The following is a 9,018-nucleotide window of genomic DNA, read 5'->3' as shown; positions in this document are numbered from 1 at the left end:
GTGTGTGTGTGTGTGTGTGTGTGTGTGTGTGTGTGTGACATTGACATTCATGCTACATGTGTGTGATTTCAGTTCCTGCAGAGAGAGACACACATATTTGTCCTGTGTGTGTGTGTGTGTTTGTGTGTGTGTGTGAATGAAGCGATGCAGCGGTTGAGGGTCAGTACAATCTGCAGCAGAGGAGGAGGAAGATGGAGGGAAACACACATGCACGCGCGCACGCACGCACGCGCACACATCTATGATGTTCTCCTCTGTTGATTTCGCAGGGGGTTTTTTTTATTCTTTATTTTATTCTTTTATCATGAGACTATTTTTAATCCGCTGAAATGTGAGAGGGCGGCTCCGGTGGGCGTGTCCCCGCCTCATAATGAGAAGCTGTGATTGACACATGGAGATAAAGATAGTGGTGGGAGGGCTCAGCCAGGACACGCCCACACACCCACAAATACACACAAATACAAACAGTATTTGATGGCGATCAGTCGTGACATTTATTTTATGTTCTGGTAACATTTGATTTGTTTAGAACAGAATAGAACATTTTATTAGTAAAGTTTGGTAAAATGAGAAACATTTGTTTATAATATTACAGGAGAAGAAAAGAGTATTAGTGAGTGAAAACGAGTAACAAAGAGAGTTAGTTAATGTTAAACTAGAAATATAAATAACAAAGTAAAGTAAAGTAGGAAACAAAGATATGCTCTCACAGACGTGAGGTCTCACTCTGTTTCAGTGTGAGTTTGTCGTGACACAGAAACATTGTGTTATTGATTATTGTATTGGTTTTTATAAATGGACTGATGATGAGTCACCTTGTGTTGTTATGATGAAGGACACACACACACACACACAGACACACACACACACACACACGGTGCAGAGTCAGCAGTGTCACTGCGTTGCCTAAAAGCACTTCAGCAGAAATGACTGTGCTGACTCTGTGGTTTTTTATAACGTGTGATGTTTCAGAATCAAAGGTCAGGAAACATGACTCACATTCTCACCTACAGACAAACTGAATGTTTCTAAAATCACACAAACTATCTTCACAGAAAGAGATTTAAAAACACAATCAAACTTTATTTATTTACAGTCATAATAATAATAATAATAAAAGTACTTTTTCTTTCGTTTGTTCAGAAAAATCAATAAAAACGAAGGTTAAAAACAATCATTCAGGACGTCAGTGATGGGGATTCACAGCTGAGAGTGTGTGTGTGTGTGTGTGTGTGTGTGTGTGTGTGTGTGTGTGTGTGTGTGTGTGTGTGTGTGTGTGTGAGCAGTGCATTAATGCTCAGTCTTTGTTGGTGAAACAAAAGCAGGTCAGTCACAGTCTGATGCTTCAACATTCTCTCTCTCACTGACCCTCCTCCTCCTCCTCTTCCTCCTCCTCTTCTTCCTCCTCCTCCTCCTCGTGGTTATTCTCACAAAGTAAATACGAGTTTTCATGTTCGTTCGCAACATTTCTTACCAAATAAAAGTAATCTTTGGCTTCAATAGTTATTCTTACATCATAAAATACACGTTCATTTTATTCCTGTTCAGTAAAATACATGTTTTTATGACATCGTTTGCATTAGTAGTGAGTATTATTTAATAAAACACACATCTTTATTAGCATAACAGTCACATCACCACATGGCTTTCAAAATAAGAGCCACTGACTTCAGCTTCTTTTTTTTCTTCTACTTCCTGTTTAAATCTTCTGCCATAAAAGTTGTCAGTGAAAAATCTGCAAGTCTGTTTCTGCCACTTGGAAAAATACCCAAGACATTATTATGAGAAACTACAGCACATTTATGAGACGCTAAGTCATAACAATGAGCTACTATTTCAACAATATGACTTTGTAGCTCAAGTTTGAGAGAGTTTCTCCTAATTATGACTTACTAAGACATATATACATATATATATATATATATATATATATATACGTGTGTGTGTGTGTGTGTGTGTGTGTGCATGTGTTCCCTTGAGTCAGAGTAAAATCTTCTCTCTCTGTGAAAGTCATCAGTGTCTCGTCGTTCTTTCCTCCTAAAATCTGCAGAAAGTGAAGAAGATCCTGCAGAGACAGAGCAGAGGACAGAGTTCTTCCATTATGAGAACGTTTTCCATCACATATTTTTCAGTCTTTTCTGCATAACATGGTAACAAAAAACCATCATATACAGCTCTGATAGCTGAAGTCACGCTACCAAGATAACGCCCCCCTGTGGCAGGAAACGCCACTGCTCACCTCTGTAGATGTACGGTACTCACACACGAGACAAATCATGAATCAGAAAATATGTCAAGGAAATGGTCTCCTGCTGTTTTCATCATACAAGTGAAGATGATGGAAACACGATGTGTTAAACAGTCAGAGACAGTCAGTCTGCAGGTGGATGTAGACAACAGCTCACTATTTGGCAGGATGTTTGTTTGTTTGAATGTTTAGAACAGCTCATTAGTGTGTGTGTGTGTGTGTGTGTGTGTGTGTGTGTGTGTGTGTCAGTCACAGTCAGAGAACGCTAACATCGTCCAGTCTTTGTCCACATGCTGTTCACTCTGCTCCTGTCTGTGTTTGTCTCGTTTGCACATTTTGTGATTTGTTCTGAAGCAGCAGTTGAACGTGAATGAATAATGAAACTAGTACTTTGACATTTATTCTATTATAATAATAGGAATGACTTGAAATTTACCATCATAATAGTCGACATCGCCCTGAACAAGGATCTGTTGAAAATATTTGCAAAACTCTTAAGGAATAATTTAAATACATTTTTGAAATTCATGACATTATCGAAAAAAAAGTATCTCAGAATTACTTGAAATTTACCATCATAATAGTCGTCATCGCCCTGAACAAGGATCTGTTGAAAATATTTTCAAACCTCTTAAAGAATAATTTTAATGAATTTTTGAAATTCAATTATAGATAACAGCACATTATTTGGCAGGGTTACACAGGCTCCACCCACGAGAGTCAGCTGATTGAGCGACAGAAACACAATGTATGTAAATATTCTGTCCTCATACAAAGACTGACTTTGTTTTGTTGAGACAAACGGCCACAAAGAGCCGACCAAGCCTGATCCAGGACTTAACCATTCCAAACCATACCAGACTGTACCAAACTGAACCAGACTGTACTGTACCACGATGGAAACGCAGCATGAGTCCATGTGAAATGAGTCTGAAGTGAGTGGAAAAGTGTGTGACACTGATGTAAAATACATGTGACTTGTAGTTAATGGACTTCAAGATGAAAAAGCCTCAGGTCTGAAGCTTTATTTACACACACACACACACACACACACACACACACACACACACACACACACACACACACACACACACACACACACGGGTCAGACTGGGGTGAAAGTGTGTTTCCTCTTGTTTTATGTGAACTGAAGTTTATAGTGAATGTTGACGATCATATTTCTTATTTTCCACTTTCGTGTCCAGAGGTTTTTTAAACACATGTTTCACTGTGTGAAAGAATGTTATGATGATAAGATATTTATCTCCATCTGTCAACAATCTCCTCTCTTCATGTTTTCCTCTGTTCTTTTCAACACCACAGCTGTTTCGTATCCTTAACATTTTATTGATGCAGACACTGATCACACTTTAATATTGACTCTGATTGATACTTTCCTATCATGTGCTAATCCTGTGGTCATCTTGTTCCCATGCATTATTAGCGGTCTGCTGGTTTCCACGTTTAAGTCAACCACAAAGCCACCAGGGGGCGACTCCACTGGCTGTTTTAAGTGGTAACATGAGCTGAACTTTTTAAACAATAAAATGCGACATCAGCAGTTTTTTCTCCCATGTCATGCTCCAGTGTTTCCAAAGGATGTAGAATAGCTCACTATTTGGCAGTCAGTCTGTTGTGGAGATTGACAAAAGCTCATTATTTGACAGTCAGTCTGTTGGTGGATATAAGTGACAGCTCACTATTTGGCAGTCAGTCTCTTCATGGATTTTTGGAACAGCCCATTATTTTGCAGGAAGTCTGTTGGTGGATTTTGATAAAAGCTCACTATTTGACAGTCAGTCTCTTCATGGATTTTTGAAACAGCCCATTATTTTGCAGACAGTCTGTTGGTGGATATTGATAAAAGCTCACTATTTGGCAGTCAGTCTCTTTGTGGATTTTTGGAACAGCCCATTATTTTGCAGGAAGTCTGTTGGGGGATATTGATAACAGCTCACTATTTGGCAGTCAGTCTCTTCATGGATTTTTGGAACAGCCCATTTTTTTGCAGGCAGTCTGTTGGTGGATATTGAGAACAGCTCACTATTGTTGGCTTGTTGGTGGATATAGATAACAGCTCATTATTTAGTAGCTAGTCTATTGGTGGATATAGGTGACAGCTCATTATTTGGCAGCCAGTCTGTTGGTGGATATAGGTAACAGCTCATTATTTAGTAGCCAGTCTGTTGGTGGATATAGGTGACAGCTCATTATTTGGCAGCCAGTCTGTTGGTGGATATAGGTGACAGCTCATTATTTGGCAGCCAGTCTGTTGGTGGATATAGGTAACAGCTCATTATTTGGCGGTCAGTCTCTTCATGGATGTATAGAACAACTCTTAGTGCACTTGTTACAGTTTAATTTTGGGAAACATTGATTTCGTATGAAAACCTTTCATCTTTCACTGCAGAATATCTTGATGTGACCATGAGTTAATCTGTCGCCTTCAGATCGTTAATCCAGCTAATAATCCCGTCTCATGTGAGTCAGTCACACTGATAAGGATGAAGATTAACTGTTTCACAGAAGAAGAAGAAGAAGAAGAAGAAGAAGAACAGACGGCTCAGATTAGCAGTAATTACTCTCTCTCTCCACTGTGTCTCTGTTACCACGGCAACAGTGAAAGGTCACTTACAATGGAATTTTAACAGGAAGCTCTTCTATCTGCACATTCTCCGCTTCCTGCTCTGCAGTCTTCATGTGTTCATCTGACAACGTTTCACTCATTCATTCTGCTGAGATTATAATTCATCCTCCTCCTTTGTTTTATTTATGCTTCATTCTTGAGATTAGACGACAGATTAGAGCTGAACTGATGCCGACACAGGAACACATATCATATCAGCTGCAGGAGGAGCAGGAGGAGCAGGAGGAGGAGCAGGAGGAGGAGGAGGAGGAGGAGGAGGAGGAGGAGGAGGAGCTACAGGAGCAGGAGGAGGAGGAGCCAGAGTCAGGATTGTAATGAGAGCATTCAGCAGAAAGATAAAGTGTAAATGAAGAGAAAGATTGAGATTATTCTCTTATAAACATCTAAATCTCACAGTTCTTCAGTTTTATTTTCATCAAACTCACTGAGATTTTATAACGTAATAAAACAAAGATGCAACATCAGTGAGTTCATGTTGTTACGACTGACCTCGAGGAACCGTGAATAACATGGAACGTTGCTCACGTCTTTCCTCTCAAGGCTGGAGTTCACAAACACTCATTTATTGTAATACACCAAAACAACATGGTAGCAACTATCATCAGGGTTAGCATGACTCTAAACAACAAACAAAACAATCTGTAACTCAACATAACTTCACTATCAAAAGTAAATAAAATAAACTACAGGTTTCTGACCTGACTCCTTATAAAATAAACAGGAGAAAAAGAGCTTCATAGAAAAGAGCTTCACACTCATCACGACCTGAGTTACTACAATAAATACAAAATACTATTAGACAGAACAAAAACATGTTGGTGTTGGGAGTAGAGCCAAGAGAAGAGAGAGAACAGCTCAAGCGGCGGCCATTTTATGATGCTCCCAATCTTCCTCCTCCAATCAGCAGTCGGTACCTGCACCTAAGAGAAGAGACACCGAGGGAAGTAGCACCACCCTCAGGCAGGGAGGAGCAACAGCAGAACAGAAATAACAACAGAACAGACAAACTTAAATGCATTTGGGTCATAACAATGTGTTCATAAATTCATGTTTTCATCCATGACACAAGAAAAATGAGATTATGATGATAATCCCAGACTTTAATCACAATAGAAACTGATCTGTGGCTCAGATTAAACCTCTTGAACAGTTTTCTGTTTTGGATTTTAAAGTCTGGACAGCGAGTATTTCGCCCCCTAGTGGAGCGATGGACTGATTCATTATCTTATCTTCATTTTCTGAAAAATTAAAAAATTTAAATCATTTCTCTTTTTCTGTGCAGACAAACATGAGTGAGTGAGGATTCATCTGTTCACTCTGATGTTACACACACACACACACACACACACACACACATGCTTATCGTCATCGTCGTCTTCATCGTGTGGTTTTCACTTAAATCCTCACACCTGCTTTTCTCCTCCTCCTGAATTCACCCTCTCATAACGTATGGATGACACTCACTGTGAGTGAATGAGTGAATGCTGCTGTCCTGGTGAACAGATGAGTGAATGAGAGCAGATGAATGAGTCTTTGACGTTTGTTGTGACTGAGACTCAGTCGTACTCTGCTGTGACTCACTCCATTCTCTACATCACACACACACACACACACACACACACACACACACACACACACACACACACACACACACACACACTGTCTCCTGCTCAGTGACATCACAGCTGTAGCTCATGACTTCTTATTGCGTGGCTTTAATCTGAAACGGTGGCAGAATCAGAAGAATTGTCTTTTTACAGTGTGTGTGTGTGTGTGTGTGTGTGTGTGTGTGTGTGTGTGTGTGTGTGTGTGAGGTCACATGACAGAAGGAGGTGAGAGAGTGAGAGAGTGAGAGAGTGAGCTGCATGCATCATTTTGTGCTCTTGTTCTTTTACAATCAGCTCTTATGAAAAGAGTGAGAGAGTGAATGAATGAATGAATGAATGAATGAATGAATGAATGAATGAATGAATGAATGAATGAACTGCTGCATGTGTTCATCATCATTCATCCATCATCCACTCATCCGTCCAGACCCTCTTCACAGTCCACTTCACATACTGGACTAAGAATAGTCCAGAGACTGTGTGTGTGTGTGTGTGTGTGTGTGTGTGTGTGTGTGTGTGTGTGTGTGTGTGTTTTACAGTGTGTGTGTGTGTGTGTGTGAATCGTTGCGTTGTGTCTCTGCTTCACTCTACATTCCACAGTAGGAGGAGCTGAATATGCTGCTGCCATTAGTGTCTGACCCCTGTGACCCTGCTGCCCTCACACACACACACACTGTAACACACACACACACACACACACACACACACACACACACACACACACACACACACACACACACACTGTAACACACACACACACACTGAAATGATGTCACATTCAGATGAGTTCAGCTCTTAAAGCTACAGTACGTATCATTTAAAGAGGAGGCGTTGACACAGTGTTCACCACTTCCTGTCTCCCAGGCCTTCAAAATAAGAGCCTCTAACTTCAGCCTTTTGTTGTCGAACAGATTTGCTGTTGTTTTTATTTTAATGTGTGTTTTTATTTTTTAAGTTAACTTATATTTGACGTGAGGTAACTACACTGTCTGTGGTTTGTTGGTAAATTAGAAACAGTATACATGTGTGTGTATGTGTGTGTTTTCTTGTACTTGCAGCATACTGAGGACCAGTGAGGGGTTTTTAACCAACAAAGTGAGGACATTTTTACAAAGTGAGGACATTTTGTCTGGTCCTCACTTTGTTTTCATTCAAATCACTTCCTCAGGTTGTAAACATGTTATACTCTGTTTTTAACACAGATCCTCAATTTGATACAAAAACCTGTTTTCCTGGTGTTTCACACACTTTTTGCTCTGGGGCTCCACCTGCAGACATGTTATGGTACTGCACCCAGTAGTTCTTTATAGATGTCATTCATGAAGTAGATATTTGTAATTGTGTTGATTTATAAAGTGGAAATGCTGGTCCTCAGTGTGTGTGTGTGTGTGTGTGTGTGTGTGTGTGTGTGTGTGTGTGTGTGTGTGTGTGTGTGTGTGTGTGTGTGTGTGTGTGTGTGTGTGTGTGTGCAGCAGCAGATGTCCTCAGTCTGAAGCTGAGTGGGCGTTGGTGTAGAGGTCACACAGAGGTCACACAGAGGTCACACAGAGGTCACACAGAGGTCACACAGAGGTCACACAGAGTCTTTGTGTCAGTGTCATATGAATAAATGATTAATTATCGCCCACAGTGTGTTTGTGAGCAGTGAAAATAACTTTGATCATAATAATAATAATAATAATTCTATTTATTTCAGGCTTGATTTTATGTTTTTATTTTCAATGAGATTAAATACTAATAAATAATAAACATCATTTATTTTAAATAAATAACAGACATCAATCATACACAGATTGACTTTAACCACATATATTTAAATATTATTCTAACAGTGACAACAGCAGGGAGACGTGTGAATGTATGAATGAATGAATGAATGAATCTGTTTCTGCTGCTGATTAAAATAATAATATAATAATTTATTCAGAGTTTATGCAGAAGTTTGACCCAAAACTCTGTTTTCACTTTGATTGACTTTAAAACAACTTTATATAAAAACATCACAGATCAACGTGATTCTTCTTCAGACTGTTTTACTAACAAACTGCTCTTCTTCTCTTTACCCTCCTCCTCCTCCTCCTCTTCCTCCTCCTCCTCTTCCTCCTCCTCCTCCTCCTCCCTCAGGACCATAGTTCTCAGTTAAAGACATTTTAATGGTTTCCTTTTGTAAACAGAGCAGAGAATGTCTCTCTCTCTCACACAGAGGCTCACAGCGCCCCCTGCAGGTCATTCACTCATTCACAGACAGTGTGAGGGTGTCAGCACTAGAGGGCGTCGGCATCACAGTCTGTACAAGTTCATGTTCATCAATGAAAAGTGAAAATAAGATCTTTAAAAAAACAGAATTACATTCAATCTTCTTTCAAACAGACAAAGATGAAACAGAATCAGTTCTTTAAAGAACATTTAAAATACAAATAACACAGATGTAACCTGACGTCTTCATAGAGTTTAGATGAATAAGATAAATTAACAGTGTGTAACAGTGTGTTACAGTGTGTAACAGTGTGTAACAG

This window comes from Microchirus variegatus, assembly GCF_963457635.1.
Source record: "Microchirus variegatus genome assembly, chromosome: 3".
Taxonomy (NCBI): Eukaryota; Metazoa; Chordata; class Actinopteri; order Pleuronectiformes; family Soleidae; genus Microchirus; species Microchirus variegatus.
The sequence above is the reverse complement of the archived record's forward strand: the minus strand, read 5'-3'. Positions refer to the sequence as shown.